General features: G+C 34.4%; 1 pseudogene across 1 annotated transcript; it reads right to left on the bottom strand.

The window, feature by feature from the left end:
- Positions 1–11,396: 11,396 nt before the first annotated feature.
- Positions 11,397–12,342, bottom strand: LOC148870975 (uncharacterized protein At1g08160 pseudogene; annotated as a pseudogene). Its single transcript, XR_016107475.1, has one exon. The product of XR_016107475.1 is annotated as an uncharacterized protein At1g08160 pseudogene (transcript).

Here is a 12,342-nt window from a genome sequence, read left to right as displayed (position 1 = left end):
GATGAATATAGGGAATTTTCTATTTCCTTTTCTTTCTGTTTGGAAAAACTTGGTTGTCTATGTAGTTTCATTTTGGATGGTTTTAAATGTTTCTAAAGAAAGCAGAGTCGTGAGATTGCATCAACTCTGAATTTGCTTTCTGAGTTTGGCCCATGACTACTGACTCAGATAGGTAAAGAATGGTACAAACTACCCAACTAACCTTTTTTTTTTTACCAAAAGAAGCCCCAAGTGGGCTGAGAACTGAATTGCAAGGAAAATAAATTTAAATAATTAACAAGACAAAAAAAAACATTTTTATAAGTTGAGCAACTATTACTAGTTTAATTACTTGGGAAAAAAATCCTAAATCTTAATTGGGTCAAGTAAGGAGCTTCTCTAATCTCTACACAAACCCACTGATTTTGCCATGTGAATGAATCATATAACCAATTTGGACCTTCTATCAAAAAGGGGGTCCAGTGGATTGGCCATATGCCCAATCCAAGGGTCCACATCGGCTCTATATACATGGTACAAAAGTTTATTTTAGTTTATATAAAAAGTCCAAAGAATTTTTATTTTGAATTCTTGACAATAACTTTGATGCTTATTTTTGGGGAAAAATCCAAAGGCCCTTCATTTGATCACCAAACTTGCTAAGAGACGTTTGATTCGTAACAAATAGTCAAATACGTAAATTTAAAATTACTTTCTTTTAGAACTTTTTTGCTTTTCCGATATCAGACTTCAAAGTACACCCAAGTGATAATAAATTAATTATGTGACAAACCAAACGCCACCTAAGGGACCTAACCAGGGATCCGGGATCCCTTATCCCTAAAAAGGTTGTGAAAGTTTGTCCATTGTTGAATGAGCAAATGTCTGAGTTTGTCTGCATTTGCCTCTTGACTGCCATGATGATATCTACAACTTGCAATGCGTGTAAAACACCACTAAAACCTTGATTACACCAAACCCATCGGATTCATAAAAAAGGGAATTTATCTAATCTAAGCAAACAAGTACGATTAAAGCGATGGGTGATCATCATTCATTCAATTAAGGTGAGCCCCACAAATCTTATTATTAATATAAACTTAATATATATATATATATATATAAAGTCACGTCCAGAAATCTACATTCTCATTCAATCTATCAGTTTTCAAATTCTAAATTCTACTCCGGTCTTTAAATTCATACAATATCCACTTCATTGCAATTTTTAGTTGCATGTTTGCAACTTCAACCACTTAGGTTAGTTTTACAAATATGTTTCAATTTTGTGTTTTATTTATTTTATCACATTGAACTCTTTTTTCTCAATATTTGTCTCGTGAATTCAATCTCATGAAAAAATATATATCAAAATATTTATTTGAATTTCAAAACATTTGTTCCAACAAGCTCATCATCACCCCTTGCATCGAAACTGCAACCGAGAAATTTCTGTGACTGTTGGTGGCTAGGATGGGCATGGCAAGTAGCAATAGTCGGCCCCGTTAAAATTTAGCCCAAATCATTATCTGAGGATATAGGGCCCTCAAAACTAGATGTTTTTGTTTTTACTACCGGCGGCCAACGACTACTATTATAATGTATATGAGACCATCGAGCACCGGTGATCAGTTATGGGTTGTTGCTGGTGGCCGGAAGAGTCATATGAAGATAGAATACGACGGCTCTTTTTACTGTTATTGCAAATCCATGCTCGAGAAGAAGGTAGAATCCAAGCCAATTTTTTAATACAGACGAATGTCAGTTGTTCTTTAATGTTAGCCGGTTGTTTGGTCGAGTTTCGCACGAACCGCCTGGGTCCCACTACTTCTTTTGTACACATTAATTAATAATCAATATTTATAAATAGTAATTAATAATATTAATAATAATCATTAATGATTATTCATAAATGCAAAATAATAATTAACAAATAGAAGAAATAATAATTATACCCGGTTGGAAATCAATTTGCTTTACAATAATAATCACTATTAATAAGAACAATAATAAAAATCACTAATTAAAAATAATAGTATTCTTTAAATAATTAATTAGGTCAATATTTTAAAAGGAATAATCTTAAATAAATATTTCATTGGTTACTAAAATAGTTAATAATATTATTAAATAACACAAAAAGATTAATTAATTACTAAAAAAGATTAAAAATTCATAAACGTGCTTAAACTATTAAAAATTTATGAAATAATGAATTAGCTTAAATGATTAAAAGTTAATAAATGAATTATAAATGAAAACAATAAAAAAATTAATAAAAATGACTAAACAATTAATACAGTTGTTGAAAATCAAACTTGAGTGAATTTTCCCATACTTGGTATGGAGCCATTCACTAGCTAAATTTTGTAATTCAATTTCTTAATTCAAATATAAATATAATTATTATACAAATAGTGAAACTCGAATAAAATCATATTATTGCAATAAACAAAAAAATATAAAAACCAAAATGAATGACTGCCTCGTCAAAAAATCAAATGAAAAACCTAATCTAAAATTTTAATATAAATGATTTAGAAAATTGAAAATTGAAAATAGTTGTTATTAATAGCCACCAAGTCACGTATTAAGTACGGTCATGCCTAGTTAATATTAATTAAAATTAAAAAAAAAAAAAGAAAGAAAGAAAGAAAAGTGAACAGAAGAAGACAAATTTAGGAGAGTGCGTTGATCAACGATGATCATCATCACCCGAATCTCGTAGTGAAAGAATCAAGTGGGGGCACCTCCCGGGGCCACGTGCCAGAGTTGCGAGGACCCAAGTGTCATGATGAAATTTTATCTCCTTCAGATAGCTGTCCCCACTCCCCAGTCCCCCCATAGTGCTTGCCACGTGGACATGACATGACACGCGCAATGCTAGGCGCACGGGTTTATTTTCTCGTATGCTTTACAAATGAACCTCTGACCAGAATTCAGAAACATTCCGCCGTCACCTATTGTCAGCAAAATTTCTGCTGCACGCAAGATGCTAGATGAGTGGTGTGAGATGGATTTGCGATGTGAAGTAAACTGGTTCATCATGGTCCATGAAGAGACGAGAGAGCGTGCAAGGAAGGTTCGTCAGTTGACACTCTCGTCAAGAAGGCAGAAGTTGTCTCAACGTTATTAGTGTTAATGAGTGCTTATTGGGCACTATTTTAAAAGCAATAATTATGCCATAAAAAATTCATTTATTTCTCCACTTTCCAAACACATTGGGTTTTGTCTTCACACCATCCCAACACTTTGTATATTTTTATTGATGAGAAAATGTTCTCGATACATGGCTGAAAAGATTGTGAAGATGACGTCACATTTGTAAAGAATTCCTTTCCAAAATACCCTCGTCTTTAATATTGCCCTTTGATTATAACAGCAGAATTAATTTCAAAGAAAAAAAAGGTAAATTAGGAATAAATTTTTTGACATGTTTACACCATTTAATTTATGAAATTGGATTGGAATATGGCTAGTTTTGATCAGGCAAAACTCCGAACTAATTACAGTATTAATGTATACATATAAAACGGCTTGATTATCATTTATTTATTTAAAATAAAATTATATTACGGGTTATTTATTTATTTTAAATGGGGTGTAATGGTAAAAAATCAATTAGGTCTGATTCAGCCTCGGATATTTGCAATAATTGGTTGAATTTGAGTATTTAGTCTAATTTGAATTATGTTAATCTTTATAAGAATCGATCAAATATGAAATCAAATTCAAATTCGGATATATTCTAATTTGATTTAAATTTTATTCGGTTTAACCCCTATTTAAAAGAAAAATACTCGGATCATAAAGTGCATAAGACTAATTCGTCGGAAATAGCCCTTATTGACCCTAATCATGACCCGTTAGATGTTAACATTCATGATCATCAACATGCTCTATTTGAGTTACTCTTGAAAGCGGTTTAGGGTTGGGATTTTGTAAAATATTCAATGGGCTTAATCTGAAGCCCGAGCCCGAAACCATATAAAATGTTAACTTAGGCCAATCTAAATTGATCTCTAAAAATCACCAATAACCCTTTTGGCGATCATGTGGTGTGGGGGTCCATTTTCACATGGCCACGGTTCAGGTTCCAAAACTCTCTTGAAATGACCCGACAACCCAATTTGTCACAACCACAAGTCAAGGTTTCTCCAACTTGGAGCGCAAGATCCGAGAGAGCCCGAAAAAAAGAAAGGAAAATCGGATGTGTGGGAATGAACGAGATTGAATGAAAGAGAGAGTTGATTAAGAATTTAAGACGAGTCCATGAACAACGAGACAATGGCATTTGAGATAATAGAAAAGAGACAACAGTGTGTTAGGTTATTTGTCACTGAATCAATCACTTCCCATGAACATTTGCCCCCCTGGCTCCATACCATCTTCTAGGATTTTAGCAAAACTCCACCCCCAAAGATCCATTAAATTATCTGTTCATCAACCAATGCATCGTTGGAGCTACTTGGGGAGGTGGAGGAGAATGAATGGTCACAATGGTGGCTTTCATGGCACGTTGCCACTGACTACAAATCCACAATAAAGAACTTTTTTAATAACTCAAGCCGGACTTCGAACTGGTCCTCATAGAGTCATAGCCCGCTTGGACCCTAGGGCTAAAATCTCGGTTCACTCAATAAAAATGGAATTTATATCCAAGGTTCAAAATATTGCAATGTATCGGTGTATATATATTATGTTAAATTAAACTTGACTAAATTAGTAGTGGTTAGAGCAACCGGATCGGCAACGAATCCAATTGGGGTGGGTTTCATTTGGGCCACCAAGCTAGACCAGACTAGATGTAGAAGAGTTAGTCGACATAAGATTAGCATCCAATGTAATGGATAACGATGAAGGTTCCCATTCAAAATGAATATCATTGTCTGATGTTGCTTTCATGTTGCTGATGTCCATTTCTTGAAAGGGGAATAAGTTGCTCCTCCATTATACAAAGATGACTTACAGATAGGTTTGCTTATTACCATGCATCTAGCAGTGAGATGTTTCTAGCTTGGAAATTATTCCATCCCCAAGTTACACAACTCATCTATGTGTCATCAGCAAACAGATGCACATGGTTCACATGATCGACGTGTCTCTCGATAGAAGCGAAGCAAAGCGACGACCCCTCGGCCGGGGTACATCTGTAGCGCAGCCCAGATGAACCAGAGTTGCTGCTTGGCCAACCATTAACCCCAATAATTCTTCCATGAGACACCACATATAAGATAAACACAGCTGTGAAAGTTTGCACTAAGAGACATTCAGTCATGAACAAAGATGAATTGAAGCTACATCTATGAAAGCTCTATTGGGTCTTCCTTTTTTATACCGATTGGGATGAATGACAAATACTGTACATAGTTTCCTAGAAAGAGCTCACATGTGTTTTCTTAGAGGCCCACATCATGCTAGTTACTGTATAGAAAAGGATTATTACGTTCAACCACATTTTTCTTCTTGTTTTGGGTGTAAGTCAAATATGCCAATTTCTAGGAATCCCCTTCACATCACAAGCGATTAAGAGACAACCACGTTAAGAATATATTACAGGTTTTTAAGTGTTTTGGCCCACTTCTGACTAATGTCTACTTGTACATACAAGCCTTCATTATTCTCATAGGACGGATATATAACTTTAGAAAGCCAGAAGGGTATGGCTATATGGGAAATTCATAACTTGCCACGTGTTTGATATTCAGAAGATCTGGATGGGTCCCTTGGAAGAAAGTACCCACAAGAAGGGGAAAAAAACAGCAATGGTCAAATAACCCTATGTAAGCTAAGCTGATTTATATATGCATTATTGTGATTAGATATTGTCAGAATGGGACTAGACAGATAACTGTTTTGGAGACTGGGTCATAAGCACAAGTTTAGCAGTAAACACCCAGTCCAACTGTTCAATTTGTTGGAATAAGGGAGTGAAAAAATAAGAAAAGAAAGGAAAATGGTTCTAGATTTACAGGGAAATAGGCTTAAAATAATGGATGCCAGATATTTGACAAGTCACCATTCTGGGTTCTGTCGGCCCTTCAGGCCAATCCAGTCTATGGCAACATTGATTTTTAGGGTTTTCAAAATATTTTAATAGTACCTTCTCTTTGGCTAGGGCCAAAATATTACAACCAAAAGTGCAGATTTGAATTATATACTAGGGTTATCATGTTTCCTACTCCTGAACCCGTTTGAGAGGCCACCAGATCCGCTGTGAGTACTGCGAGTACAAATGTGCAAACTCGGCTGAGTACCCAATCAAGTGTTTCATATACATCGGACCCATATGCAGTGTGAGTCCCATGTGAATTGAACACTGGCACGTTCATTCGTGATTGGTTACTCAGTTAGAATCTCACACTTGTAATCGCACCAATTCTGATTCATTAGGAGGGTTGAAGCTTTGATTAAATTGGTTTAGTTGAGCAATTTTCAAAAAAAAAAAAAAAACTGTAAAAAAGATTAAGATGGCGTTTGATAAATTTGAAAAGTTAAAAAGATATTTTTTTGTATATGAAATTTGAAAAAAAAAAAAGCATATATGCTTTTTCTATTTTTTAGAGGCTCTGAATCCATAAAAAATAATATTTACCCCTAGAACACACTATTTGGAAATATTGAGTTCAATTTGCATTATCTTATAAAAAATAATTTACAACCTCAAAATAATATTGAAACAATATAAATAAAAATTTAATAATTAATAATTAATAAATGAAATAATTAAAATTAAAAAATAATTAATGATTATAAAAATATTAAAATAATTAATAATAATAATAATAATAATAATAATAATAATAATTATTATTATTATTATTATTATTATTATTATTATTATTATTATTATTATTGAATTCATAAAAAATAATATTTACCCCTAGAACATACTATTTGGAAATGTTGAGTTCAATTTGCATTATCTCATAAAAAAAATTTTCAACCTCAAAATAATATTGAAACAATACAAATAAAAAATTAATAATTAATAAATGAAACAATTAAAATTAAAAATAATAATTAATAACTATAAAAATATTAAAATAATAATAATAATTTATTATTATTATTATTATTATTATTATTACTACTACTACTACTACTACTACTACTACTACAATGGTGGTAGGAAGACAAGGGAGAGAGGGAGGGAGCGAGAGAGAGAGAGAGAGAACTACGGCTGTTTGTTCAGATCGTAGAGAGGGTTAGAAGAGAGATTGACAACAATGGAGCTTGTTCAGGTCACAAAGAGGGTTTGAATGACCTAATTTTCAAGTTATATGAGGAACAAACTATGTCATTAAAAATTCTTTGAGGATATTAATGTCTTTTACAAACCTTTGAATTACTTCTGAGCACATTAAGGACCTGCCCCACCTCTTATGAATTAAGATATGAAATTGGATTTCAAATCAGTAATAAGAGGGCATACCAAACAAAGGTAGCATCTAAAAAACAACATTTTTAGATTCAGAGTCTGAAAAGTGAAATCAAATGCCACCTAAGACGACATTCTGTTTTTGGATTTTAAGAGAGTGAAAATTGATCAATAGGATTTTGATTTCCATTTATCAAAAACCTCATGTTCCTTTTTAGATTTATGTAAAGCCAGAAAAATTTTATTTTCTTAGTTCATTCTATGTGAATAAATAATTTTTCACCTGAAAAAAAAAAAACCCACACTTGAATGTGATTAAATAAAATAACATAGGTAAAATAACTTAACTGGATAAATATAAATAACTTAAAAGTAAATGGGGCATAAGAGGAAAATGGTAATTTTTTAATGGGCTTTTGGACTGGAAACCAAGGCCAGCTTCAATCTTGTCCCTAGATTAGGCTAACTTTATTAGGGTATGAGCTGAGCCACTGCCTTAGCCCCTCTGGTCTATGGACATGCTCACTTATTAGATTAGTGGAAAAAACACGCTTCCAAAATTCTACAGGGATTTAGAGAAGAACTAAGAAATAAGAGAGGAGTAACTAGTTCCCAGTTCCGAGAATCAGCAGCTCAAGGCCATGTGATGCTGCTAGTCGCAAGTTGCTTGAAAGCCTCCTCGAGACTCGAATTGCCCATACTCTGCATTTGTCCTATGTCCCAAGTACCTGTTTAATCCGTCCATCAACCAATCTTATCCATCTCACATGCTACTTCAGAGATGGACACATCAGAGTATCCATATCTCAGTGTACCACCCCTCACTTTCACCCTAATTACCTAATCTAATCAACTACCTACCTCCAAGGAGAAAAAGCCTAATTGTAATTAGCTGCAACTGTGCTACATGACCAAAGTAAGCCCTTCATTCAGTAGCTGGCAAGTCTGGCATCCCTTTGAATAAATGATTGACGAGGCTAGAGGGTGAGAGAGCTGAACACTGCGTCGTTTAGAAGGTGTTTGGAACGATGGGCGTTTTTTAAATAAATACTGTAATATAGGTGTTATTTCAGCCTTATCCTCATTATGTGAATTTGTATGTATAGGGATTTGCAAAAGTAGATTTCAGTTTATGTGCATGATTATCGTTGGGAGAAGATTTATTTTAACATTTCCTCCGATGGATAGACGTTTATTCACTGTTTTACTGATGTAGTGCCAAATTGTCAATAAATGAGTTCATCATTACTTCGATGCATAATTGTCAATAAACAGGTTCATCATTGATTTTCTCAGTTTTCCAAACAAACCAAATACAAAACGTTTAATCAATAAATATCCACAATTCCAAACACATACTTAGTGATATTTTGTTAAAAACATTTTAGGGGTGTAAGTCAAGTGGGTCGAGCCAGGTCTAAGTTCAACCCAGGGCCAACCTTAAGAATTGAGTTTAAGCCCAAAGCCTTGATCAAGTTCGAGTTTAGACCTAATCTGTTCAACTTGGGCTCAGATCAAATTGAAATTTGATGCATTCAAATTAGACTAGGTTCAGTTGGTCAATTAAGCCACACTAAAATTCGATGTAAATGCATGTATATATTAAAACACAATGATCTGATGTGGCATCTGTCTTTTTCCTCTTGGTTGAGCAATGAGCACTCTTTTAAGAGAGAGAGAGAGAAAGAGCTTTCATTTTCTAATTAATGACTTTTCTTCCTCTCTCATATTGATCCACATTAGCTTTTTGTCTTTTTCTATCTAAAACAATCCCTTATTTATTGAGAATAGACCTTTTGTCTCCCATGTATGCATTGTTTTCCATCAACCCATTCACCAAGAAACTGTTTCCCATGTATGCATTGTTTTACATCATCAACCCCTTCACCAAGAAACATGAAACCTAATTCCCATTAGCCTATGCAAGAATCCAGCTTTTATAGCTCCCATAAAGACTTTTTAGTTGTAGCATCATAAAGACTTTTAGTTGCAGCGTTAGTAACTTTATTAATATTACTTAATAAAATTAATGAACTTAATAAAATATTATATTTTAGAAAAATTAAGAAAAATATTAATAAATTGTGTTATTAGAATTTATAATCATTTAAATTCATTTTAAAATAATATAAATTAATAAAATAAGAAAAATATTAATTTGAGAAATTAATTTTTAATAATTTAATGTTCTATTGAATTACATTTGAAAATAATTACATTAATAAAGTTTTAAGATTATTTAAGAAAAAAGTAGAGCATACAAATTTGACCATTCACATTGGGCATTAGGGGTGCAAATTTGATTGCAATCAGATCAGCTAAACATTACCTAAAAAACAATACGTGCCTACTTGGGTTAGGCTTATACCGGCTTGGCTCAATTGAGAATATCATAAGACTCCTTTTACTTCAATAATTTCACTTAAAAAATCACATGCATTGCACAGGTTCTGACTAGTACATGTATCATGTTTATGAATAATGTATGTATGTATATATATACGTTATGTATGTATATATGCAAACAAGCATGTATGTGAATACGTGTTTATATATATATATATATATATATATGTACTTAGACCAGCTGGCCAGGATCAGGTTGAGATGAGGTTGGGTCAGGTTCAAGCTCCATAAGGGTTAGGCCCTGGCCCAGCCTAAAAATGAAAAGGCCAAAATTTTTGGGCCCAAATCCAGCCGAAGGACCAAAAATTCAAATTCAGCCCATGTAAAACTGTGGGTTGGGTCGGTCCTGACTTGGGTTAGGCCCGCCCAAATTGCACACCCAAAAGTTTCCCTCAACTGTTTATTTCTCTCTTATTTTCTATCAAATCAAGCATAACCATTTTAATTGCAAGAATCATTTTATGCTGCAACTATTACTTCCCAAGCTCAATATTGCATATATTTTACATTCAAAAAAATATTGCATATATTTGATTTTTCTTATTTATTTTTTTTTCTTGGGGGGCACAGAAAGAACTGTATTAACAGAAGACATGATTCAGAAGTCAGAACAAAATACAGATAGGTCTGAAATTAAGAAACCTCAAATAAAAGGCTTCCCTGGATGTTCTTTCAGCCAAAAATTGATGGCCCAACTCTAGCAGCTGGTTAGAATTTCCTTCAAACATTTATTGATTTGGGCTTGGGCTTCTCTCCTATGATAAAGTACTCTCTCGCTGATCCTATCGTGCATTTAGACGTAAACCTTGACCACAACCGAGTATTAAGTCTATCTAAATGGAACTCACCTAACTCTTCTAAAAGAAAATTAAATGCAAATGGGCCAAAATCAACGGAGCAGTTGATCAATGACTTTGTTCTTTTCTTTTCTTTTCTTTTCTTTTCTTTTCTAATGAAAGTCTTCAATTAGACGACAGAAGAATTGATTTGTGATATAAATGCCGAATTAGAGTATTTATGTATTTCGGATTGCGTTTGAGAACGTTTATTTGATACGTAAAAAAATAATAATTATCAAAATAAAAATATATTTTCTGACACTTTTGTACTATGAAAAAAGAATATTATTGTGCCTATTTTTTGGATACAATTTTGTATTCTTTTGATAATTAATTCTTTTTTATCAAAGTTAATGCATGGTAGCATAAGATTGTTGGAGCATTTAATGATGGACCCACACTTTTGCATCAATTTCAAACAAACAAAATGAATGCAAAAATGATTTAAAATGTGAAGCGTGCTTGCATGAACAAAAAAATGGATAAATATATGGCATACCTATTTGCATTTGCATTGCAACAAAACGCAGCCTATGGATGAATTTGGAAAAAGTATAAATGCAAATATGTACAGCGTAAATACATACAAAATAATACAAAGCATAAGTTATACAGTCTACATATTTGCATTTGTACTCCTTCCAAACTCAGCCTAATGGTTGTGAATTGTTGTTACAAGCCCCTTGACAAGTTTATACCCCCTAGCTTCAACATTGCCACGTGGCAGTTTTACTTTTTTTCCCATTTGTTATGATGCTTTCAAATAACCTATACACCAAGGGGCTGTATTATAGTTAAAGCAAGAAGGAATAGGAATTAGTCCAAACCAAACCAAACCCAAAGACTCTCTGCTTGTACAAGGTATAATAGACCCTGAAGGCCCTTTATAATTCTGAATTTCTGATGCAAAACCCCACAACAGACCTAAAAAACAAACACAAATATAAAGAACTAATAAAGAAAAATGAAAGCCCATTGGCCATGCCCTTAATCAACCAAACAATGAACCAAAAATATAGAGAAGCCCGGTCCAAAAATGGACTAACGAGACAAATTTGAACCACCTTAAAGATCTATATCACAGTAGACCCTGTCGAACACCTTGGAAGACGATGATAAACGAACCACAACGGGTGAGCACGTGACCCTCAAGGTGCGCTTTGTGGACTTCCACATGCCAACCTTGAAACGAATTCTGGCCTTAACTCGGACCGCCAGCTCCACCCCTCCCGATGATTTCTCGAGCCTGAGGTCCCTAGACACCGACCCCAGTAGTGGCACCGACCGAGCCACGGGCTTCACCTGGAAGTGGGTTACATTACGATGAGGTTGGAAGAATGGCTCCACCACATCCATGGCCAGCGTCTGGTCATTGTAGGACACGTCCACCTCCACGGAGTCATAGTACACAGAGACCTTCTTGTTAGGATTGTAGGCTCTGATGACGAAGTCGAACGAAGCATTGAGATGGTTATACTTCAGGTCGAAACCATGGATGGAGCCATCTTCAATCGTGTACTCTAATCGCCTTGGCCGGACCACAAGCCAGATTATGATTACGGCAAGGCCCGCCAGGATGATTAAGGCAAGTGTGGTGATGGCACTGGCTCGCAGGAGTCCCGGCCGACTTGATGGGGCTTTCTGCGTGCTCCCTGGGGCCGCCGGCGCCGGGCCAGCCATGGTTTCTGATGCTTTCTGGTCTGAGGTCTGAACTTTGCAAGATGGAGTACATGTTAG

Source organism: Nelumbo lutea, chromosome 2, assembly GCF_056320005.1.
Source record: "Nelumbo lutea isolate HS-2025 chromosome 2, American lotus-T2T, whole genome shotgun sequence".
NCBI lineage: Eukaryota > Viridiplantae > Streptophyta > Magnoliopsida > Proteales > Nelumbonaceae > Nelumbo > Nelumbo lutea.
Note: the sequence above shows the minus strand (reverse complement) of the source record. Positions and strands in the feature narration are given on the sequence as shown.